This window comes from Amblyomma americanum, chromosome 4 (genome assembly GCF_052857255.1).
Source record: "Amblyomma americanum isolate KBUSLIRL-KWMA chromosome 4, ASM5285725v1, whole genome shotgun sequence".
NCBI classification, from domain to species: domain Eukaryota; kingdom Metazoa; phylum Arthropoda; class Arachnida; order Ixodida; family Ixodidae; genus Amblyomma; species Amblyomma americanum.
Genome location: NC_135500.1, coordinates 107,047,692 through 107,073,473, shown reverse-complemented (window position 1 = coordinate 107,073,473; position 25,782 = coordinate 107,047,692). Strand labels below are relative to the sequence as shown.

At 48.5% G+C, this 25,782-nt stretch overlaps 1 protein-coding gene and 2 non-coding genes across 3 annotated transcripts in view; all 3 read right to left on the bottom strand.

Moving 5' to 3' along the window:
• Nucleotides 1–23,411, bottom strand: part of LOC144128194 (uncharacterized) — a 118,795-nt gene extending 95,384 nt beyond the window's left edge. Inside the window, exon 1 of the mRNA XM_077661345.1 lies at nt 23,206–23,411. The gene's annotated coding sequence lies outside the window, so the exon portion shown is untranslated. The remainder of the gene's footprint in view (nt 1–23,205) is intronic.
• On the bottom strand, nt 12,619–12,739 carry TRNAL-CAA (transfer RNA leucine (anticodon CAA)). Its single transcript has 2 exons — nt 12,702–12,739; nt 12,619–12,664 (listed from the first exon to the last, which is right to left on the bottom strand). It is a non-coding gene; the product is annotated as a tRNA-Leu (tRNA).
• On the bottom strand, nt 16,759–16,879 carry TRNAL-CAA (transfer RNA leucine (anticodon CAA)). The gene is made up of 2 exons: nt 16,842–16,879; nt 16,759–16,804 (listed from the first exon to the last, which is right to left on the bottom strand). It is a non-coding gene; the product is annotated as a tRNA-Leu (tRNA).
• Nucleotides 23,412–25,782: the final 2,371 nt, after the last annotated feature.

The following is a 25,782-nucleotide window of genomic DNA, read 5'->3' as shown; positions in this document are numbered from 1 at the left end:
CAACATACAACGGGCTGAAATAAGAAAGTGACTCGTTTTATTTCGATTTTACTCCAGTCTCATTATTCACCTCGTCGAGTGGCTAACCGCTCCGATATATGATAGCGTAGTCGCGCTCGATCGTATGACGTCTATCAAAAAGTTACTGAATACGGCAGAATTTTAACCTTAATCGGCTTTTTATTTGATTGCTGCTTCGCACACAACCTGCAGAGCAAGCCGACGGGTCCCTCGACTACAGCTGCAATGAGGGCTTTCGCACCTGCTCGGGCGAAAACAAAAGAAAACAAAAAAAAGAAGCGAGAATGCGACCTGGAAAGAGCCGCATCGCGGTCGACGCGTCGATGTGTGCGTCGGTATTCCGGCCCGGCAGTGCATTGAAATCGCCAGTTGATCTAGAGGAGCTGTGTACTATACGCGGCTTTGCTTTCCAGAGACGCCTTTGTTTCTGAATGTGGTCCGCTGCATTTCGGGAACATTTTCTGCGTCCTGCTGCGCGAGACACGGTTCGGCGGGGATACGTCTCCCTCCCCTCCCTTAATGAATGTATGTACATCACAAAACAAGGAATGGTCCGGCGTGCTAATTGTGGCTGCGGACCATGTGTGGATTTCAGTGGAGCGTCGTGGGTGGGTGGTTTCATTCCCGCCACATTTTGTATTGTTTCGTAATGCAGCAGCGCAATGGTACGGGCCGTATAGCACGCCGCCGCAAGGGCACAATGCGTAAGACTTTCAGGACAACGCGAGAAAGAAAAGCGGCCGATTACTGTGCGTTCCCTCGGTCACCGCAGCGCTTCGGTTCCATTCCTCTTTAGTCATTCACTTCACTTTTTTTTGCGCATTTGTTTTCTTTCTTTTCGCTGGTCTTCCTCGATAGCATGTTAACGTCCCAGCGTGGAACCAAGCTAATTATATTTCTGAGTGAAGTTATATTGTTCAAAAATGCCTTTAACAGCCTAATGTGGCAACAAAGATGCTCCCGAGTAGGCTGCCTACGACGGTGCTAAATATCCTGCCGAGACGGTACACTTCCCATGTCGAAAGCACGTCTGTCTTGATGAACCATCGACACTGTTTGGAGGCAGCATCGATTCTTTTCGGCTGTAGATAATGCAATTCTCCAACTTTCTGTCTACTTCCACTTCGTGTACACTTGTACCGCGAGTGAGCCCTTTATGAAAGGAGATTATTACCTCGTTCACTTTCTCTTGAAGCCTGAGCCATGGTAGGGCTTATAATAAGCAGGAGGGTTGAGGATTCTGATGCGCCTATGCTCGGTAACAACAATAAATATTTTGAAACAAAAGCGCGCTCTGTTCTTACGCATTTCAGTGCTAAAAACGTCGGATAGGGCATGCTCCATCCGATGTTATGATTTCATGGGCAAGAAGAGATACTAGCTGGTAATCAATACAGCATTAGCATTTCTGCGACGTCTGGGTGGACTTAAGAAGAGCAAACGCAGTTATTGCAGCCACTTGCGTTAAAATGAATGTTCTATCGAGCAATCGCAGTAAGGGAAGTTCAAAGTGATGTCATTAATATCCCACTAGCACTCAAAAACACTGGTTTGAATTCCACAGTGTTTTCATGACACACGAAATTTTATCCCTAAAATATCAGATTTGCCGTGTTGTGTGCATAACACTGCAGGTACAACATGGAAAAGTGCGCAGCGAGCCGTGCATCATCATCAACATCAGCCTGACTACACCTACTGCAGGGCAAATGCCTCTTCCATGTCTCTCTCCAATTAATTCTGTCCTTTGCCAGCCGCGGCCACCGTATTCCCGCAAATTTCTTAATTCTGCACACCCAACTTTCTACCGCGCCCTGCTACGCTCGCCTTCTTCCAGGCAACCTATATATCGATGCCGAATGCGCGGATTCCCTCGACGTAGAGAAGCGGGCGAAGCGAAACTTTCTCCGCAAAGCGGCTGCCAAAGCTGTCAGCAATAAACCATTTCCGTGAAGAGTCGTAGCAGGACGGGTTGCGCAGCAGCTGTATGTGAGGAACCCACTAACCTGCTTCAGCGCTGCCGATGCTGCAGCTTCGGCGTAGGAGCAGTGCACCCCACTTGACGACGACGAGGTGTTCGCGGAGCGAATAATATATATCGTGCCTGTGCTAAATACATAGCGCGGGTGTGAGCGACCACCCAGAAGAATATACACTCCCGCAGAACTTCTCGCGCGACGTCTTTCCTCCTCGAATGAGCGAAGCAGGGGTCGCTTGGACTGGTTCGTTGGAGGTCGACTTGAGATGGTTCGAACAAGTCAGTTGGCACCCACTCTCACCGCTCGGGTGTTTGCGCATCCTCGGACCACCATTCTGAAGCAGCCCCCGACGCCGCGAGGTGGAGAAAAGAAGTGGAATGCAATTAGAGAACAACGCATCCCCATACATCCGAGGAAACTTTTGGGCGGTCAGTGCAACGGCCCCTAACCAAGCTTTTAGCGGCCTATAGGCGCACAATTTTCTACTTTGAACAAATTCTGGAAATTACATGTGATTTTACTGCCAAGACACTGGTGTATTTATGCCACTCATATATTTTTTTTCTTTCTTTGTCAGCGGCTATGGCATTACGAACAGGAAATCGATTGGAATAAATAGCGTTCATCAGGAAGGAAATGTCAGTTGATTGGCGTAAGCCAAAGTGTACACGAAAACAAGATGAAAAAGTGACCACGCATGGAGTATGACGAAATTGACGGCAAAAAACATTCTTACGTGACGCGACGGTCTACTGTCTTGAGAAGTCTTGAAGGTCGCTTCATACTTGTTAGGGAACGAAAAATCGTCAACTTGATTGTTTGTCTATGTTCAGGGCGGCCCATTCTTTGTTTTCTTTTTACACCACACTGAATCTATTATCATGCTCACCGATGGAAAAAGAAGTTTGAAATCGAGAGCACATTTTGTTTTTTTACTTGAGATATGTATAGAATCAGTCTCGAGCATCATGACTGCCTGCTCTAGTGTGCTATTAGGTTTACAGAGATATTTCCGATGTCGGTGATGCTTGTAACAAAGAATAAAATGACGCCACCGGACTGCGGCTTCACAACATAAAAGGTGGCCACCAACCGCACGCACTCGCGTTGATATCACTTCCACATGCAGCTGCACCATTATTCGCCGCCACAGAACCGTCGCGAATGGCTGCCGCAGTTGGAAACGCTGCGCCAGCATAGCTCGAAAATGGCGGATCTATTCTTGTCATTCATCTCAAATTCGCTCAAATGCCTTTCCGCTCAATATGAAAATGCCCGGATGAGAAGTTAACAAAGACACTGCATGTGGTTCTGTTGGGCCATACTACACGGGAAAGGGCTCGTGCTCGGGCAGTCAGTGTGCGATGTCTATTTAGAGACGCTACAGCTGAGGGGACACACGGACATTATTTGCATTTTAGAATGTCTGTAATGGTCCACATCTTGGCGCACATTACACGAAGGAAGTGGGTGTAAATCCTCCTTGTTCAGCCTCAGAGCTGAAGGTTACGTTTTAGGTGTCGTTTACTCCCGTCTGCCCTTTTTTCGAGGACAATTTTAGCCACGAATGCAAGGCGGCCACGCCCCACTTACACACATTCCTACGTCATACGTTGCGCCGTTCCTCCTCAAACGCGAAGCGAATAGGTTTGAAAGCGAGAGAAAGAGAGAGAAAGAGAGAGAGAGAGAATGGAACGGCATATATATTCGTTTGTCAAGTTAGGAAGGGGGAGTCCATTGTGTCTCCCAAGCTTATTTAGTACTTCACGCGCGCTTTTCGTCGCGCCTTCTTGGCTTCGCGGCGTGGGAGACCGGTCGTAAAATGTCTCGCCAGCTCGCCGCATCCCAGCGTCGTCGCAGCAAAGGCAAACTCCCGCCGTAGTCGACGTTCCCCGCTTGTGCCGCGCGACCGACCGAACGCGTGTTCCCTGCTTCAAGAGCTGCCACATTTCCCTCCCTCTGCAGTCGGCCGAGTGGAGAGGGGGGCTGAAGGAACGCTTCACGGCCCAGCACAGCTGTGCGGGCCACGGGTGACCCTTCGGGACACGACGCTGACCCCCCGGAGGCCAAGTGCGTCGGAGACGCCGGCTGTGCGCCCTCGGAGCAAAAATGGGTGAATGGGCGTTTGCGGCGCGTCCGCCATTGTCCTATGCGCGTGTACCGGTTCCTCAATGGAGCGCTTTGGCGCGCCGGGAGAAACTGGATGTGCCGCGGTGGACGGGCCGCCCTCATAAGGCTCAGAGCGTTGCAACTTACCTGTATCAATGAAACGCGATTAGAAGAGCATCTGGGATGTATTGGAATGCTTCCAAGGTAGCAATATTTTTAAGGTCTACCGAAGTCCCGTCTTCTTCATACCAAGAGGGAGGGGGTTTGGAACAATTCGGACAAGCGGGGGAGCGTAGTATACGGTAGAGATAAGAACGGGCAGGAGCAAGGAGTTTATTTACCTGGACGACCCGCTTGAATGCTGCGCGATGATTATTTTCCCCCCGTCTCTGATTTTTTGGCTCAGAGGGAAGGAGAGAAAAAGAGAATTTTATTCTTCGTTCGCCGGAGTTCGAACCTGCGTTTTTATGGAGGCAAAACGCTAAGGCGCCCGTGTGCTGTGCGATGTCAGTGCACGTTAAAGATCCCCGAGGTGGTCTAAATTATTCCGGAGCCCTCCACTACGGCACCTCTTCCTTCCTTTCTTCTTTCACTCCCTCGTTTATCCCTTTCCTTACGGCGCGGTTCAGATGTCCAACGATATATTAGACAGATACTGCGCCGTTTCCTTTCCCCTAAAACCAATTATTATTGTTATTCTTCGCTCGCCGTTTCCAACAGCAGCTTTTGCGAAGTATCGCGCGGACCTTACCAGCGCCTGACTCTCGTAGCCTCAGCAGTGAGCTATTCCACCCTTTAGGGCTCCCTTTCACAGTACTGGAGTTTTATCTTGATATAAACTAAAACATCAACAGCAAAACCAAGGATAACAACCGTTAACCGCAGGTAATGACACTGGTTTCGATATTACCAGGATGTCTTGTGGTGCCGGGTTTACTTTTCAACCATATTTGATTTCTTTCTTGAATATTTGCAACAAGTAAGCGATAAAAAATACTTATTGTTCAGTGTTTGTCTACTGGTCCACATCTGTGCATGGTGGTCGCTTCACAGCCTTTTGTCCGTTATTTTTTGTTTTTCTCTTTAAGTCCCAATCGCGAGAAGAAATTCTATCGTCCACTAATTGATCGACGCAGCAAGAAGGAGATAGTTTTCCAGCGATGAAGGAAACAGTGCCACACCGCAAGAAATGTGGCGCGGTGATGCGATAAATATTTTTCTGAGTTCTGGAAAATGTTCGGTTGTTGCAAGAAAAAAATATTGCTGCTTCATTTTCAGTTTCACTGCTTCCAGAAATGTTACTCCTATTAGGGCCTTAATCATTAATAACTGTTTGTATTGCGATGTACTGTGGCAGATTTTTTTCCCCACAATTTGTTGATTTTTTGTTTTTGTACGTTAATATGTTCCGTTAGGAGTGTTTCATTTCAGCACGTCATCCGAAATTGCATAAAAATGATAGAGAATTACGGCATGCAGTTTTTAAATAAACCTTAGATCAGCATTGTCAGTAGTCGATAACAAACTACGGTCAGGCTTTTTTTCGTCCAGCTGCTGCGCTGATTCTCAACATCGAGAAGGTAAGCGATCAAGCACTATATGTCCATATTATGTTCAATAACAGGCGTAATCTTTGCTTCTGTTTGATTCAAACGGCAGGCAATCAAATAAATAAAGAACGCACACATATGCTTTCAAGATTTGTCTTCAAACTTGGTAAAAAATTTTTGTGCTGCTACTACGAGTTATTCCGCAATGTACCAGTTGCATGCTCTGTACAAAAATCTGGTACCGGCGTATACATTTAGTCTACGTAATGTCTCATAAGTGATGTATTTTAGGTGATCCCTGATGTATTTCAACTGTTTGGTTAACAAAACTTAAGTCCCGCTGTTTTTTTTTTTTTTCAAAAACGGCGAACAAGTTCCGTGGCCGTTTCTATCACCCGAGAGTGCCCGTGGCTAAAGAAAGCCATTTATTACCCCCCATTTAACCTTCCTTATATCAGCGACCTCTGCATAAAGCGGCCTCTCTTCTTTTTCATCAAACGAAGTTCGAAAAAAATAGTACGAAAGGGTTAACGCCACTCCGAACGCTTGCCAGACAACGTCATCGATCAAAAAGCGGCCGCCATAAAAGAACGGCGCTTCCGAACGGCGCCTCATATTTGATGCCATAACTCGCCGCGTGAACGAACGGATAACGACTGCGAAGAAAAGACGGCTTATTTCTCGTTTTTCCTCCTCTTTGCGGCGGTTCCATTTTTCCTCCGTTTTGGCGGCCGCCGGTGCCGAACACGGCCGTAACAATGCCGCCAAGATATCCGCTTACTACACGGCCTTCAAGAAAGAATAGGAGGAGGTCTCGGCGGGAAGTGCTGGCGAGGGGCGTCTCCCGAGGGCCCCAACAGTGTTCGTGGTCGTCGTAGTAGTACGTAGTGGCGGCCATGGGATCCGTGCCGCGCGGCCGAACGCGCTGGCCGCAGAGAGGCCGCGCGTGACCCATAATCGCGTTAGTGGAGATCGTGCAGGGAGTTCGTAGGGCGGCACGCTGTTCCCCCGCGTGCCTCTTTCCCTCACTCTCTTTCTGCCGACCGCGGATGTCGGTCACTGCCGCCGCACCGCGCGGTAGGCCCGAGCGAGTTGCGCAGCGCTTGCGCGCGCGCTTACGTGTCTGTCGCGCTAACTCGGGAACGCTCTTTCGGCAATTAATTCCGCGGGGCCTCTTTTGTTTGCAGGAGCGAGTGGAATGTGGCGGTGGACTGTGTGCGGCGGGTTGTGATTGTGCTTTTCCCGCCAAGTGTTTCCCGCCCCCTCACTGCGCCGCCATCCCACGTGCTCATAGGAATGTCGGAGGTTAATTGAACAATGTTTTTCGTTCCTGAGAATCTAGAACGCAGCAAATATATTTTCTTTCGCTCCTGTGTGTCCTTCGTCTTGTCTGTTTGGCTGGCCTTTGCTACATCTACGGGCAAAAAACAAACTAAAATACCTTCCGCATTACTTGCTAATTCACTGGCACGTAAGACAGAAATTTTTGACCGCCCTTTTATTCACTGCGCCAGGAACTGAAGGCGGGAATTGAGATCGACTGCCTTGCTGTAGTACATTTAGAAAAAAAAAACAACGTTGTAGTGCATCGAAAAATATAGTGTGTTAATGTATGCATGAACGGACACGGATATAATTGAAAGGCATTATTTTTCATTCTTGCACCAATTTAGGGACTGCCTGAGTTATACAGCTGTAAATGCGGTAGATTTTGCCACAACTATTTGTAACAAGTCGTCGCTATCGTCATCCCCTTTCCCACAGCGCCCATTGCAGGACAATGGCTCTGCCATTCATCTCCGATTAACCCTATCCCGCGCCAGCAGTGGCCTCCGTATCCGCTAAACTACCTGGCCTCATCCGCACACGTGACTTTGTCACTTCTCCGGCAATGGTTGCCTTCTCCTGGAATCCAATTTAGCGAACTTCATGAAACCCCAGCACTTAAAGGTTACGCCATCCAAGGGACAGTGTTATGCAGTTCCCGCCGGAGAAGGGCTACCTCGTGATCAAATATTGAGGCTTTATCCGGAGAGAAAACCCAGAAGCTGTCCCATATTTAGCGCTCCACGATTCATTTAAGAGGCTGCCTGTACAGTCGCGAGTAAAGAAGATTAGCCGTAGTGACGTGCCACAGGAGCGGCAGACAGCAACGCTCGGCGCTACGGTTACGAACACGCCGATAAAAAAAGTCCCAGGCGTGTTCGCAAATCCCGGCACCGCGCAAGCCCCGCGGTGCGGTTTTCACCGCGCCGGTGACGTCATTGTGCTAATCTTTTTTACTCGCGACTGCACAGTCTTCGGATCAGTGTCGCTTTCGTTTCAACTGCATGCGCCGTTGTTAGTGTGACATGATGTGTGACTTTAGTGCACCTCTGAGATTTCAGGTTTATTTGCGCACTTTTTCTGAACCCCTCATTCATTTTGAGTTCCAAGAAAATTATTACACATTTCACACGAAACGCCTTCACACGCTTCTAATATGGCGCCTCCCGTGAAGCGGAGTCAGACGCGTGGCTTTTGAAATTGCTGAAGCGCTAAATACCCAATGCCACATTCCTGACAAAGCATGCAAGCGTAGCACACTCATCCACGGATGCCAGAGAGGGTACTGCCTTAATGACCAACGTACGCGCACAAAATGCGAAAGCATGAACGCCGAACAGCGAAGCGCCGTTTAGTTCCGGCTTTGCACCGCGACGACGCGCAGAGGTGCAGAACTTATGCCGCTATAGTAGAGCGCAGCGGTAGAGCTTGTTTCTGCCCTGGTTCCTGCCGTTAAAGGCGTTCGCCTGAAACGATCGTAACAAGCACACTCCGACGAGATGATGATGCAGTCATCATCAGCTCACAAAAGCACGAAAGCGCACAAAAGCTCCTGCACTGTGCTGTAGCCGCACTTTTCCTTGAACCCTATACGGTGAGAAATATTTACTTAACTACCATTTCGATAAAGTATAATCCTAGCAATGGAGAAGTGACGTTGAGTAGCTGCGAGAAACTTTGGAAAGTGAGAGAGTCGAAGAAAGTTTTCTTTCCCACGATGCTTAACTGTACTGCAGGCACGTATCCAAGGGGGGGGGGGGGGGGGGGGGGGGGGAATAGGGGCCGAGGGTGCTGAAGGGTCTCGGGCTACTTTCGAAATCAACCTGAACGCCCCTCTAGTTCTCTTGGTGGTAGTGGTTTATTTAAATACCATAAAAGGAAGGTAAAAGATTTTGCTAGCCCCGGCATCTGCCATCACGTGCGGCGGCACCTGAGCTGGGGCAGCGGAAAGAAGGATAGCAGGCAGGTGGGAGAAATGAAATAAAAGAGGTGAGGGGACAGAACATTTCGGTTTTTGGGGCATGCACCGCCCTCCCTCCGCCCCCTCCACGTTCACCTTTGACCCCTCCCGAAAAAAAGTTTCTGGCTACGTGCTTGATGTACTGCGATAAAATATCTGGGCACACGAAATGAAGATAAGAATAACCCCGAATTTGGAGAAAGGGTGGACACTGCCCAACGAAGCGATTCAAGAAAGTGATACGAACTTGTGCTTCCACTTTCGTTGCAGTTAAGTGCAAAAGGGCTTCTAGAGAGAACCGTTTATCCCGTATTACTTTGAACGGCGAGAGTGGCAGTAAACATTTACTGCATCGTAAATGGCAGCTGTTCGTAAATCAGGGTCATACAGACGCCATGACACGTGCGCTTGGCCATCATAGTATACATATAAAACAAGAACCTCGGGGGTGTCCGCGCTAAATACCGCTTGACCGGTAGGAGTCGAGTGTAGACTATAGTACAAAATCTTTCGGAGGATGAATTACGCAACAAGGCGGCTAAAGGAATATTTCACCTTCATAAGGAGTTTAAAAACGTTGTCCCTTCGCGGTGGCTCAGTGGTTAGGGCGCTCGACTACTGATCCGGAGTTCCCGGGTTCGAACCCGACCGCGGCGGCTGCGTTTTTATGGAGGAAAAACGCTATGGCGCCCATGTGCTGTGCGATGTCAGTGCACGTTAAAGAACCCCAGGTGGTCGAAATTATTCCGGAGCCCTCCACTACGGCACCTCTTCTTCCTTCCTTCTTTCACTCCCTCTTTTATCCCTTCCTTTACGGCGCGGTTCAGGTGTCCAACGTTATATGAGACAGATACCGCGCCATTTCCTTTCCCCCAAAACCAATTATTATTAATTATTATCCTATATTTTGCGATGAACATCACCAAGAAGACGTCACCGCTTCTAGTATATAACAGGTGTTCCCCACGCTAAATTCTCAGGCTTTGTTACAGCTGCATGCCTATCAGTTCTTTCATTCGAGAAAACGTCATTCGTTGCGTAAACCAACAAAACTATGGCCTTTTCTTCACTGTCACTGGGTCATTTTCGAAGCATGGCAAAATGAAAACACTTGCGTCAGAGTGCTGTCTCGCCATTTCAGCGACAAGGAGGCCATTAAGTCGCTTCTTTTCGGAATTTTTTCACCTGCGCAGTTAGGCCATGCGGGATAAGATTGTTGCCACATAATCTTTCCTCTGATACTTAGGCACGCTCTTTCTTAGCTGTTTTCTTTATTTTGTTGCCCTCCCCACGTATAGGGTAGCCTAGTGGGCGTCGCCTAGTTAACCTTCCGGCCTTTCCGTCCTTCTGTTTCTCTCTCTCTTTACAGGGGAGCCGGTCAAACATGAGAACGTGTTTGCTCAGTCATTAAAAAATTCGTCCGTTGCCGCGACTCAGCACGTGCGGTAAAGTATTTTTTCTGTAAGCAGCGAGAACCGCACTTGGCTTTTAACACGTATAAGTGCGGCTTACTTCCCGAGTGTCTGCATGGGGCTTTTTCTTTTTTTACTTGTTTCCGGCCACAATGGTTTTTAACGGCCAACGTAAGGACATGCCTCGTAAGGCTGCTTTTGGGAATTCTTCACGGCAGATGTGGTGAGTCTGGTGACCAGAATAAACCTCTGGCGCCACAAATGACGACCTGATTGGGCAGGAAGAGCATCCAATCAGAAAATGAAGCCTGAGATAACGTACCGTTTAACATCATGCACGAATGGGTATTTTTGTGGTCCGGGGTCTTCTCCGTATACAAACGAAAACATTTTTTAGCCACGGCTGTGACAGTTCAACTGACTACTTTTAGTTCTTCCTGTGTGCTATGCGTTTTCAAACTCTCGAAAACGAATAGCTACTTTCCCTGCCCCATATGTGTGGACATAGACGCGGGAAGGTACATGCATTTTAACCCAAATTACAAGTAATCTCAGAACAAAGCGTGAGAAATAAGGCGCTGACTAGGCTGCCGCGTGTGGAATGGCCAATTTATTCCTCGTTTGTGCGAACATTCGTAGGAAACAAATAATACCGTTAAGGCGCTAAAACTCAGATAGAGCTATACCTCTCAAAAGACGCAAAACTGACCTCCGCTACAGGCTGCGCAAACGCAGTCAGTATGAATGAATGAATGAATGAATGAATGAATGAATGAATGAATGAATGAATGAATGAATGAATGAATGAATGAATGAAAGTTTATTGAGACAGACGATATATTATCAATGCTCATCATCTCAAATTACGTATTAGTAACTGAGGGCAGAGCAAATAAACTAGCACCACAGCTCTGTAGATTACAGGGGCGGGAGCTACGTATGAGTCATTCCAGAGCCGGGTATCAATGCGGGCGCCGAACCCGTCTGAGCCTTGCCTCATCGATGGCCCAGTCGTGGAGTTTGAACGCCGCCGCGGTACTGAACTCTCTATTTCGCACATACTAATCGCGGCACAATGCTGTGTGGCATTGCAGTGGGTCCTGTTTTTAATACAGTGGCCGAAAACTGCTGCACATCCTGTTCGAATATATTGCCACTTATTCGATAACTATTCAAAAACTTGACAAATTCGATTCGTTTCGAATAATTTTGAACATGAACTATTTGATTTGTTCAGCGAATCTAATAGGAGGTTATTCGATTCGCTATTTGAAGGTTTCGAATAACTGCCTACCTCATAAAAATTCAGGTAAAAGAATAACCTTTAGAGGCTGCTGTTACCGCGCCATTCTTGATGTTATGCAGTTCTTGGAATTATAGCCAGGGGGAGCACGGTACGTACCAATGGAATATGTTACGTACGTATATGTTGGTACGTACCATGCATGCAATTGCATTAGGCGGCTAAGTAAACGGCTGAAGGAACAGTTGTGGATTATACAGTTATATAGAGTTATATTTGGAATGTGCATCCTTCGGGTGGCAGCCGATCACCATAACCACTGAGCCACCGCGGCGGCGCTTGGCCCTTGTGGCTACTGACTGACTCGTATAGAAGAGGATGCTCGGGAAAATATATTACACATGGGTGACTGCAATGCGCGATTGGAAGCTGACTTATGCAGCGAATCGCGGAACGGCAACGCTAATTAACGGAGTGGCGGGAGATAATTTGATTGTTTTCGCTTTAATCACAACACAGCGATTGAACGCGCGTGTGTTCATTCCCGTGCGTACTTATCCTCAAGTGGAATGTACCTGGTTACTTCACCTCCGGACAGCACCCTCAGTTGCGTGTGAACTTTTTGTGCACTTTGCGGCAGAAGAAAAAGGTTCTCGTCGGCAGAGATAGAACATTGAAGCACGTGACATGAGTGTGCTCGCGACACCTACCAACGAGATTATATATTTATGGCCTTTTCTTGCTGACATTTAAGGGCAGTACAAAAGCGGGAGGTAACAAGATACTCAGGCGCTAGCTTTTAGGACAACGCGAATTAAGGTAGGTATTAAGGAGAGCAGAAGAACGGCAGATTGGGCGAGTTGGAAATGCTTCATAATATTAACACAGCGTTAAGCAACAAGGACCAAGAACGCGCCGTTGTGTGTGTTCCCTTCGTTCTTGGTCCTTGTTGCTTAGCGCTGTTTTTAATATTATGTAGCATCCTGTTGACTGTTCGAAGAATTAAAACAAAAAGATGTGTCAGAAGTGGGATTCGAACCCACGCCCACCAATGTGGACCAGAAGTCTCGTTCATCCCACAACGTGGGAAAAGCTTTTAACCTTGAGTCTGGCGCCTTAGACCACTCGGCCATCCTGACTTTTTTTTCTTTATTGCCTGGCTTTGACATAAACATAACAGGAACACGCGCGAACTTATATACACAGCGTTGGAACAGCCTAAAACCCACGAGGGGCAGGCATTGTCATGCTAAAATTCCTTGAGTACCGTTAAGGGCTCCAACCTTGGCAGCCACTCGGGAATACATGGTTGCAACTTCGCCGTCTCCAGCCATATCTGTACGCTTTCACGGAAATACATGCGTGCCGGTCTTGCATCCGAATCGCAGTGATAACCGGCCATTCGAGAGCGCCATATACTGTGGAGGCACAACAACATCACCTGGTCTAATGGGACACCATCCTGGTTGTCTGTTGGTAAGCATCTTATTCCAAGAGGATCAAGTGGAAACTCTTTTTTAGTGGTTCTTTGCAGCACATCCCACAAATACAGCCCGTCCCAGCAATGAAGAAACACATGATCTACTGTCTCCGGCTGTTTGCAAATGAGACAGTGGGCACCCCACGGAAGGAACAGGCCCTTTTCCTCCAGAAATGATTTTACCGTCAATGTACCGGTATGTAACATGAAGAAAAATGTTTTTGCTCCTGCTGAAACTTGCATTTTCTTTGAAATCCAGGGTTCGACGGAAACCCGTCTGGTCGGGTATGTTCATGGCGGGAAATCTTCAAGCGCCGACCAATCGTTAAAAAGATGACGTTTCGGCCCCGGCTTACGGGGGCCTTAGGCCCCGGCTTACAAGGCCCCCGTAAGCCGGGGCCGAAACGTCATCTTTTTAACGATTGGTCGGCGCTTGAAGATTTCCCGCCATGCATTTTCTTTACACGTTTCAACACATCTCTTCCTCTGCCTCCAGAGTATAAGGCCCTTTACAAGGGCACCGGGAACACTACATCACATAGATTCTTGTATAGTGTTTTATTATCAACCGTACTCAAATACTCCATCGAAAGACGTACGCTCAGGAATTTCACACTTAGAACAATCTCTATATAGAATCCAAAAATACGGCCAGGCATACATCGGGTATGAACTACAACATTAGGCAAGGCTCGACCAAGCCTTTATTAGCAAACAGTTCGCAGGAATGGGTCTCTTACATCCCTAAAAAAAAAAATAAACCGGTTTACGATCTGGCGTACAAATAAATGGCCCAAACCAAGCACACCACCCTTCGCATATACCTAAAGAAATTTGTCCTATACTACACCTCTCCCAGCTGGAGGCCCAAATAAACACGGCAAAAATTCGGTGCAATTTTTGCACATTAACACGGGAGCAATGCAAAGCTTGCATTATATGCCATAAGTTGCTTATTAAAAGAAGATTACAAACTGTTGCTCTTGCAAATAATATTGAAAAATGAGCGTTTTTCCATTTCTTGGATCTGCTGTGTCCGGTATGGCTCGGTGTCCTTATAAAACTCGGTGTCCTTACAAAAAGGCACTCCCAAGTATTTGACAGGCGTTGTAGCCCATCACATATTAGCGAAAGTGTCGGGGGTTGACTGCCATTCTCCATGCCAAAACCCCAGGCACTTACCCCAGTTAACTTGACTTCCTGTGACTTCACTAAAATGCTTCACAGCATTGACTCTCCTCTTTTCACTTTCCTCGTTTACACTAAAAATCGCGACATCATCTGCGTAGGCCAGTAGTTTAATTTCAGTCTCCTGCAGTCGGAAACCATAAATGTCTTTGTTTTGTAGAATGCTTAAGCACAAAGCTTCATTATAAATACAGAACAAAAGAGGGCTGACGGGGCAACCCTGGCGCACCGAACGTCGTACGTTGATGGGGGCCCCCAATGACTTATTGATAATTAATCTCGTAGTGCAGTCACGCTACGCCAAGGCCACACCCTCTCGAATGACTGTGACTGTACCAACATTAATGTAGTCTAAGATACTGAACAGAATGTTACGTGACACACAATCGAAAGCCTTTTCCAAGTCCAACTGCAGTAACGCTACACATACTTCTGTTGCATCACAGCATTCGAGTACACTTCTTACTTTATGGATTTTCTGAAAAATAAATCGCCCTTTGATCCCAGACGTTTGGTGGGGGCAAACTATTTCGGTTATAACTGTTTGTAGCCTGCCAGCAAGCACCTTCATATAAATCTTACAGTCAACGTTCGTAAGAACAATGGGCCTGTATGACGACACCTGCTTAAGCTTATCTGGCTGGTCAGTTTTTGGGATAAGCACAGTATGAGACGAGCCGAACGATGGTGGCAATGACTTCAATTCATAGGCCTCATTAAATAAGGCACACAACACTGGTGATAATTGTTCCTTGAACGCTTCGTAAAAAGCCGCACTCAGGCCGTCGGGCCCGGGTGATTTTCCTGGATTTAGGTTATTTATTGCCTGCTGCACTCCTTGTTCAGTAATTGGCTGCTCAAGGCTAGCTTTTTTCTGGTCGTCAATTTTTGACATCGCCTCAAGAAATGAATCCTAAAATCGATCTAACTTGACACTATGGTAAGAAAGGAGCTGTTGGTAGTGTTCAAAGAAAACTTTCACGATTCCTTCGTTATCTGTTTCTGTGCGGCCCGCCCAATCTATCTCTTCTACTTGATTACGCCTTGCGTTCGCTTTTTCAATTCCTAAAGATCTTTTTGTCGGCGCCTCGCCCACGGCCAGTTATTAAAGTCTCTCTTGTCCGTCGAGACATTCGGTTTGGGTTTAAAACTCGGTCTCCTTCCTAGTGGCGTTTTCGCTGGCGGCTCCTCGGTGCTAGTTGCCTCCGTCTTATTCTGTCCGCTGCCGCTCTCGTCGTGGGCTCGCTTCGCCGGTCCTAGGACGCTGGTCACTCGGCCGCCACTGTTCTCGAGAGGTTCCTGCTTGCTCGCTGACTCTGGTATCTCAGAACTCGGAGAGCGCTCAGCCCCGCCCTCCATGCCTTCCACCGCATCTTCGTTGCCAGCTGTTGCGGTTTCTTTGCCGGGCACACAGGGCGCCTCGTTCCCATCCCCCAGAGGTACCAGCTTTCCCGTAGTTCCAGCTGGTTTTCCCGCATCACCGACGCCACTTGCTGCTTATTCTGTCTCGGCGACATCCATCTGGTGCTCCGTCCAGTCCGCCCTCGATGGTAGTCCTGTAGCCACCGCGTGCGTTCGTACGCATTCAGAGTCAGCATGGCCGAACCGCTTACATATCGAGCAGCGCGGAATCTTACATTCCCGGCGTACATGACCGGTCCCGTGGCAGCGCAGGCACTGCATTGGGCGACCAGGCGCATCCACGAGGGCCAACTCTCCTGCAACTCTTATCTGGTGGGGCAGGTCCTCTGTCTTCATCCCCGGCTTCACCTTTAGGAGCACGGTCCTTGTCGTTGAACCCTTTTCGTGTGCGCCTTGGACGCGCCACCGCTCACGGGTAACTTCGGTCACCTGACCGAATGTCGCCAACGCAGTTCGGATGCCCTCACCGGCAACTCCATGCAACATCCAATGGAGCCGGAGCTTCACCTGTTCATCCTCAGGGTCGATGATGATGCACCGGCGCCCTTTCACTAGAAGCTCTTTGAAGGCAAGCAGCCGTTTGGTTGCTTCGACGCTGCTCAAAGTCACGGCCCAGACGTGGTTGATTTGATACGCCCCCAGGGCCACCACGTATGGGAGGGTACCAGTCTCCGCGAAGGCGTCCCGGAAATCTTCAACTCTAAAAGGTCGCACACGCACGTCTCTGTGCCAAAAAAACTGTTCAAAACAACACGTCCGGTGGGCAGGTTCGGCAAAATGATCTGATAATCCTTATCGTCGTTTCCTTGAAGCCCGTTACCGCGGCCGGCCTGGGCCGCTATCGCCGCTCCGCCGGAGCTCATATGAGATCCTGCGTCCGCACCGAACGGTAGCCGCAAGTAGAATGACTCGGCCATGCTGACACTGCACTGCGTTGATTAGCGCGACAATATGTAGCATCAGCGCCGTTGTGTGCGTTCCCTTCGTTCTTGGTCCTTGTCGCTCAGCGCTGTTTTTAATATTATGTAGCATCCCGTTGACCGTTCGAAGAATTAAAATAAAAAGACGTGTCAGAAGTGGGATTCGAACCCACGCCCACCAATGTGGACCAGAAGTCTCGTTCATCCCACATCGTGGGAAAGGCTTTTAACCTTGAGTCTGGCGCCTTAGACCACTCGGCCATCCTGACACTGCACTGCGTTGATTAGCGCGACAATATGTAGCATCCGCGCCATGTAGCATCTATGTAGCATCTATGTAGCATCAGCGCCATTGTGTGTGTTCCCTTCTTTCTTGGTCCTTGTTGCTTAGCGCTGTTTTTAATATTATGTGATTAAGGAGAGCATCTATAACAAACACGCACGTGATGAACTTGAAGCATAAGCTCCACAACAGCATCAGCTTATTAATAGGTCGACGCGACTGGCTGCGACGATTGCTGCATTATTTATTACATTGCGTACATGCTTCACTGTGCTCATTCGCTGCGCCACTCTTCTTCTGTATCAATTCAGTGCACTACTGGGGTGAGCTGCGCAATGCTTTCTTGAACTCGGGCAATGACAGCATTACAAGGTATCGCAAAAAGTTCCGCCTTGTGGAACAGTGATGGCGTGCGGTAGGGGCAGTTTTACTCCCCAGAGTGACACTTGGGCAATGAGAGACGCCGTAGTGGAAGGGGTCGGATTAATACCGACCAGGTGGGCTTCTTTACAGTGCAATGCATCGCAAAGCACACGGGCGTTTCTGCATTTAATGTCGAAAAAATGACCGCCGCGGCAGAGATCTGATCCCGCGTGCCTAGGCTCGGCAGCCGATGTCGATAGCGACTAAGCCACCGCAGCGGGTCTTTATTGAAGAAGTCGACTGCTGATTCGTGAAGTAGAAGATAGAGGAAGATTTCCTTAATTAAAGAAATTAACGATTCAACGAGGCAGTAATTCTTACTTGGTGAGGTTTCTTGCCTCCAATTCATAGCAGTGCAAGAAAAGTTTTTCGGACGCATGTTGCCTATTTTTTGCATACAGTGGTCTAAACATGTCATTTGCATGAAGCATAAATATAAATGCACTCATTGCCGCGTTTCTCCCTTTAGAAGACATGATGCTTCCTGGTCGTGCCCTTGTAAGAAGTATTCACAACCGGAAGTTCTGCGAGGGAAAGTTACGGGGCAGCATGCCACTGAGCGGCGCCACGTTCTATCCTCCCACGTGTGTGACAGACGGTGAGAACCTCTGGGTCACTTCGGATGACCCAAAACTCTGCAGTTGACCCCCGTTGGAAAAATTAGCAACTACTGCCACGTGTCTGGCAGCACTAGTCGAGTGCTTCCGCACCGAACAAGGAGCAGCTTTGTCCACCGATGTGAAAAGTTCCTCTCAGCTCAGTAACAAGAACGGCTGCCCACTAAAGCAGACACCGAAAACTTTTTTTTTTGCCGATTTTAGGGTCAGTTCGAGCTCCTCCGTCGGATCGAAAGGACGACTATGTTGTTTGCAAATTTGTAGCGCATCGTCCACTTTGCTTGATGACGGCTACGGCAAGCATGCCATTAGAAGCGTAATAACCTTGACGCCTTTGACGAAGCACTGTGCGCTATACTTATTTTAACAGGCTTCTTGGTGACAGTATGTGCTGTTATGTTATGCTGTCCCCACCTGTATCACACGCCACCCCTCCCAACTGAGCACACCTATTTTCAAGGTCATTAAACCTCTCGTGGCCATAAAAGGCGAACTCTCCACAACGTCCACAGGCACACGAAGCTGATGCACGAGAACCGGTGCGCAGATTGGTGAACAACACATTCGTCACTGCGACACTCATATACATGAATATGGCCCCAGTGTTTTCTATGTTAACAAGTAGTGTGCTTAACTTATCGCTGCCAACACACAGTCTTATCATTTTTATCCTCGGCGCACAGGGCGAGTTATCGCGCGAACGCCCTCCGGACGTGACTGCCGTGGAGAATGGCGATCGCGGGTGGCTGGTTCTACGACTTTTAGGACTATTCACGACAATAGCATGCCTTTATCTGGAGAGCACTCAGTGGTATTTAAACTGAGCGCACTTGAGGGCGGCTGCCTTTCTGATTAAGATAACAGCGCCGCGGTTTAGCCAGTATCCGGGCCGCCAAATTTATTTGTTTGTTACGCAGGCACAAGCTTGCCAGCCAAACACTTTCTATCCGCTTGTACTCCATACTTGTCTGACTTCTGCACCTTTTTCCGCCCCTGTCACCACAGCCAATTACAGCTTACCGTCAGCTGACTCTCTTAGTTAAATGAATACCATGGTAGTGTTACAGCCTTGGTATCATGTTATTGCTCTACCCACAGCGAACGGTGTCTTCAAACGCTGTTTGCTATTCAACTTAAACCACCATGAAGCGGTGTTGACAAACACTAGTATACTGTATGTATCGGTTCTGAATGGGCATTTAGACAAGCGGTTTTCTCTCTAAGTACGTCTTTAATGACATAGATTTAAGTAGCCTCGTAGCTATATAAGGCTTCGATTTTCTATTTGTTCCCCAAAGATAGCGGTCGATCGCGTTACATATACTGCTACTATGGCAGGATGAGCCAAAGAAGGGCAGAAAAACTGTGTTTTATTTTCTTCATAAATTTGTAATTTTATTTATATATAATCTGAATTTACAGCACAAAATGAACAGCGAAATTTCCCCTACGTAGCTAGGGTATACTGCGAAAGAAACAACGTCCGAAGAGAGCGGAATCGGCCGCTAGGCCTATCACACTCCAAAACGTGCTCTATCAGCTGCGCTAGAATCTGGGCAGTCTTCCGGTTTAACCGCGGAAACGTGGCGGAAAAACTGCACGGATTCAGCATTTTGCCCTCGAAACAGCGGCAAGCGGTGCATATGAAGAGAATGCAGCGGGTGCGTTAACTAAATAATAGGAAAAAAAGAAAAGTACTCCAAAAATATGCGACCAATACAACGTCCTATTGGCAGTTTGTGGCTTGCAAACGGAAGGTACCGTCTTTGTCAAAAGTAGCCAGACAACGCGGTTTGCTCCTCAGCGGTACAGTGGGCCCCGTATGGGACCCCTAAAGACCAACAGGTCTTGAAAGGTGGGGACGAGGGTTATCCTTACCTTAGACATATTTAGAACTTAAGTGGTGCTATGACTGCTCCGCTAAGACGGCTACACGGCTAAGAAACGAATTCCATTGCTGGCCTCTTTCGGAAAAGAGACCGAAACTGCAGCCGTTAACTGGTGTTAATCGCAAAGCGACGCAATCAGTGGAACGAGTTACGTAGCAAAGACATGTTATGCTTGCAAAACTGCGAAATATCGTATTGGCTGGCACTGACAGGGCTACAACAACGTGGCCTTGACCGCAGAGATGGAATTCGAGACTTTCGCTTCGGGCGATCACCTTCCTTCGTTTCTGCCGGCAGAGAGCATGCCCACAGCTTTCTTCCAATGTTGCCATTCGCACCGCGCGGCGCTGAGGTCTTCATTCGCCGATGAGGCCGCTTGCGCAGCAATCACTCAGTAAGCGGTTCCTCAGGGCGCTAAAGAGCGACGCGGCGACACACCCCGCCCATTCATCACTGCTCGGCGGCCCTTCGGAACGGGGACATCGGCAGTCGCCCGCTAATGGAGAGGCGGTTTCGCGCGTCTCCCGGGAAAGACGTGTCAAGCGCGCACCCGGAGCAGTGGACGCCGTTGTGGGGCCGGCGACTGATTTTCTTTACGGCCTGTCTTATCTTTTCTTTTTTTATTCCGCAATGATTTTGCCGTCTGAAGCGCCTAGTTAGCCATGTTTTCTGATAAAGTTAGCTTTAAGAGGTCCCAGGCTTCTAGACCGGCCCCTCGATATTTGGGGTGAGATGTTAGAACCTAACCCACATCGCTCGCTCTTAGTTCCACATGGGTACTTTGTACATATTAGACTTGACATTGTAGTTACAGTGCGCACCTCTGTCTTCATATCTCTTCTAGCTGACGATCCCCTCAGCAGCATATTTTTTTGGACAGCAGGTTAACAAGGCAATGTTTGGTTGCAAACACGCAATACGAAGCCGAGGACAACTTCATCCCATTGAGAAATGTCCCTGACGTGGTCTAAAAACCTGGAGACGGAATCTTGCGAACTGCTGACGTCGCTCGTTATTTCAGCGATAGTGTCCGTGCGAGTGACTGCGTCATATCTGTTGGCATTGGCATAGTACGTAGTTGCTCATTTTTTCGGTGAATTTCTCGTTTACCCGGCGATGCCGTGCATGACACCCTGATTACGTGGACTTTGATATCCTTCATAATTCGGTACGTTGCCGGCTTCTACAACGTGCGGTGGTTGCATGTAAAGTATATTTTACAAATGGTAGTGGTGTCTTTCGCAGCACATTGACGTTTTTGTCATTCGTGGCATTCGTGGCTTGTTTACGCAATGTAGGGGCATGATAGATAAATTAAGCTCATTTCCCTATATGAACAATGGTAATAGAAAAGGAAAGGAGGGGAGGTTAACAAGATCCCCTCTTGGCTACCCTATAATGGGGAAAAAAAGGGATGTGAAGTGGACAGAGAAGACATCAGTTACCAAATTACGCATAGCCAGTAGTAAGCGGCTATTTAGAAGTTTTCACCTCTGCGACGAAACGCACAACAGCAGCATTTTGAACGCATACAAGCAATTAAATGCGCTAACACGACACGCATCACGTCCAAAAGCGAGGCTCTGTCGGAGAAGCATGTCGCAAAGAATGGCCACGTACTGAAATTTTCAAGGTAAAGTGGAAGTAAGTGGCATCAGGTAAAGCGTAGCAACAAATAATCTTGTGGCGTATCAAGCTCAATAAAATGAATCTTCCTAAGTGCCTATCAGGGATACCGCGTCGATTTGCCGCACACGTGAATGTTGCGCGTAAATGGCTCCAAGGCATATGCGCACCATTGAAGCATTCTTGAGGAGTTCAGTTAGTTTCAATGCTGCCCTTGTATTTTTAGCGAATAGGCAGCACAGGTCTGTACGCGCACTATTTCTCACATGAAGCTCTAAAAAATATGTTGATTTGCGATACTCTGAATTTCATGCAATATTTTCATTTCCCTAGAAATTGTGCTTAGCGCTTTTGGACGCCGACATCAGAGACTGGCGGAAGGCTTCCCACGGCCGACAGATGAATCTCTCTTCAAGGTGGGGGCACAAAGAAAAAAAACATGATTGCATATTTTCAACTGTGAATAGTTCCAGCTGATCTAAAGGTCAATTTGAGCGTAGTCATAGACTAGTCCCGTTGTTGATTTCAACGCACAAGAGTAGGCACATTCAGAAAATGCCGCCGTCGCCGCATCTGAATATTTGAAGCGCGCCCAAGAGCTTCACTGCAATGTTCCGGATAAAGGATCACTCGTATGAAGGTGGAGCCGAGCGTTCAAACATATGGAGTTTCGAAACCAGTGGTATACAATTTTTGCATCTGTGCTTAAAAAAAATACGGGATATCCTCAATTATAGGCCCAGTATAGACTTCAAAATTGTGGCAAAAAGCGAAAAAAAGTAACAAACACTTTCCATTGCAAAGCACTCTATAATGAAAAGTGACATATAGGACACGTGTACCCTGTCGATATTTTAAAGACATAAATATATAAATAAAGCTTTCATGAGCCTTAAGCATAATTCGAAGTTCTCTAGGGCAACGTACAGACGTAGAAAAGAAGAATAATTACAAGTCTATAAACTGTGGGAACAATTGTGTCCACTATTAATTGGAGCATTGCGCCACGGAACGACTATTTTATGTAAGGTTGCTGTGTGCATATTTCGTCATTCGTTTCCTGGAAGCTGCCTCTCGGGCGATATTGCAGTCCCTACACGCCCGTCTTCTTATTCAGCTGCATGACTGAAGAACACCGTACGTCCGCTCGGGGCATACACTATTCCCGTGGTGTTCAGATAAGTCACCAGCAGCCCTCATACGCAGCAATAGTGTTGCGTTCGCGACATGCAAGGGCCATGCCATAGTCAAGAGACTACCCCCCCCCCCCCCCCTCCAAAGAGGGACCTAGAGCGCTAAGCGTGTCAGAGCTGCCCTACTACACGGCTGACAAGCAAACTCTGTGGCCAAAATAATTTTGACCAAAGATAACTACGTTCATCCAGCGCATGGAATTCCACTGTCTAAGGCTTGCTCGTAACCGCGGGCTTCTGGCACACTAATTATGCACAGAGCCATTGCAGGTAGTAGATGTCAAGGTCAAGGTCAAAAGCTGTGCATAGGTGGAGAACTGAAGTACTCAAGGACAGTGCTGCACCGGCTATCGGTCAAGCATCATCGTCTCAACACAGGCAAGGAAGTCGCAAGGATTCCGCTTTAGGCGCTAAAGACTATGAAAGCGGCGCCTGAGGCATCACAAAAGGCTCCGTATCATCTGCCCGGTCATGGATGAGGTTGCTTAAAAGGTCAAGGGAAAAATCGGTGCATGGGCAAGACCTCACTCCCGTGGGCCTCAGGGCTTGTCCTCCAGTGCTCACCTTGCGTAGACGGGACGGCCGCTTCCCGAGGAGCCTCGAAGTGGGCGAGAACAAACCACGCGATGGTCAGGTCTTTCACCGGGCTTTCCCAACGGGACGCACAGTCGACAACGCACACGGGTGGGGGGCGAATCGGTCGAGGGCTGCTAGAAGCGTCGAGGCACTAGCCCAAGGCACATGGGATGGCACACGAAAGCGTTCGTCCGGGCCGGCCGCTGAGGGGAAGCACCGAAAATGAGGCGTCCCAGTGGCCCTGTCCGCCTTTAAGTAGGGTCCCCCTCCTCGCAGTGTAAAAGCGAGGAGAAAACCGCTCTTGGCCTGGTTGGCCTCCTCGCGGCCGACCTACTCCGTCGCAAGTGTTGCGTGCAGTGCGCGTGTCAGCGCCGCCGCGGTCCGCTGCGGACCGCCGGCGGCTGCCTCGAAGGCGAACTGAATGAAATGCCTGTATCACTTGGCCGCCGCACTTGACCCTCGAGGAGCTCGCCTTCTGCAGTCCTTTCGAGAGCGCGCCGCAGTGATGAACTTGAATGTCAGCCTGGGGCGGACCGCGCTTAGACGCTCATGGCGGCGGTGTAGTCAGCGTTGTAGGAATTTCACTGACCCCTCTCGAAACGTGCAGAGGATGCGTATAAGACTTGCAGGAAGTGTCATATCAAAATCAGCTGACAGGAATGCTCGAGCTGCTTTCTCGATAGACCGCTTTTCGACGCACGACGTCAACTCTGAGTCGCCGACCAATAGGGCAAGAAAGGAAGAAAAAAAACATTATTGTACTCTAGTGCTTCTTCTTTCTGCGGTTTTGGGGCATCTTCAGAGATGTTCTCTCCTTAGTTGCATCCCCAGGAGTATTCTCTGTCTACCTCGTCCACCTCTTATCAATGGTCGGTTGCCCTAAATCCAGGGCTCGACAAAAGGACGAAAAGATTTGTAAAATTTCACAGTTTCTCAAATTTTTTACCAAATGTTTTACCATGTTTGGAACCGGACTGGTGCGAAATTCCTTAAGATGGTTTGTACGACAAGTTATGTTAAAGTGAAAGGTCTCAGAACCGCATCATTTTTTTTCTGACTTGTGAGGCATTCCCATGAAATAACTTGGGCGCAGAGTTATTACTGAAAACTCATCCAGGTTCAAGATATGAAGTAGGTATTGGCTCCATAATGACCAGGACGCCGTTTTACTACAATTGCGCTTAGCATTAGCTCCAGCTAGGGTGTGCCTATCAGCTAGCAGCGACCTACGAGGGCGTAGGACCATTACGTCATCCACGCCTCAAGGAGATAGCTCCGCACTCAGGAATTTTATATCCCTGTAATTTGCGGCTCACGCCTCGCCGCTGACGCCTTGCTTGAAGACCGCGTGGCCGACATCGTCCATGAGCACCAGTCGGTGAAACTGAGGCGTTTGCAGTGAAGCGACCGAGGGCGCCGTGGGAGCGGTCTCCGTCCTTCCGACTGACCACCGGTCACGGAGCCCTCGGTCAGTCGCTCGCTGCACACAACTGGGCGTAAACACGCCTTGTAAGGAGGCGCCCTCCCCTCTCCATCCCCGACGATCTTCAACGGCGTGCCTGATGGCGCATTGTGGCGACGCACGCCGCAGTCGCCCAGCAGTCTGCTCGGCCGGCCGCGCGCGGACGTCGCACGGAACAGTCCACTCACGAAGGCGCTTCCCGCTCGATCGGCCTAGACCTTTGCTCTGCACGTGCCACGGTCGCACGCGCTCTTCTTTGGTGGAAGCAGCAGCTTTCCCGCGTTCGCGTGTTCCCGTGGATCGCTGTTGGATTCGGCTCTCTCCGCGTTTGCTGGTTCGCTGGCCAGCTTTGCCGTATGCCATTTTAGCTCCCTATTTCTGCTCCGTCATTCTAGTCTAGCAGTTAGTTTTACTTCGCGTGCCTAATGTTACCCGGGACACCCAGAAAGTTAGTTCCTAATGGATTTTTAGATTTAAAGTGGAGTTGTCGGCAACAAGATACTCCGCAATGGAGGGTTCGGAATAGTTTTCAAAGGCGCGGCGGCGTTCTTTAACGTGCGAGATTTCTCGGTACGCCGGATGTTTTGCATTTTGTCTCCATCGGAACGCGGCCGGTTTCGATTCCTGCAATTGGTGCTGCAACGTTACAGCCACTGAGCCAGAGTGGCGAATGCAATAACAAGTCGTTTTTACGTTAAGTAAGAATAGTTGAACTGGGAAAGAGGTGCTGATACGACCGCAAACAGGTGAAGTGCTATGGCTGTGCGGAGGTTTCCGCATGCTGATGCATAAGGCAGGACGTTTGAACTGCTTTATCGTCGGGACAGGCTGTGACAGAATTGTTTTTTGATGACTCCGAAGTGTTACTTTGCAAAGGTGAATGAAATCGTAAGCGACAATAAATAGATCTCGTTACTACAGTTAGGGAGGCTAATGCATTTCAAAAACAAGGAGTCGGTGCCTCCTACTTACTAACATTGAAATATTATTGTCACACGTTCGTACCTGCCATGGCCTATAATGTTTAGAGCGTCACCTTGGTCTTCATTGGAAAGTTTGGATACTAAAAAAAACGCGCAAAAAATACAATAAAAATTACTTGT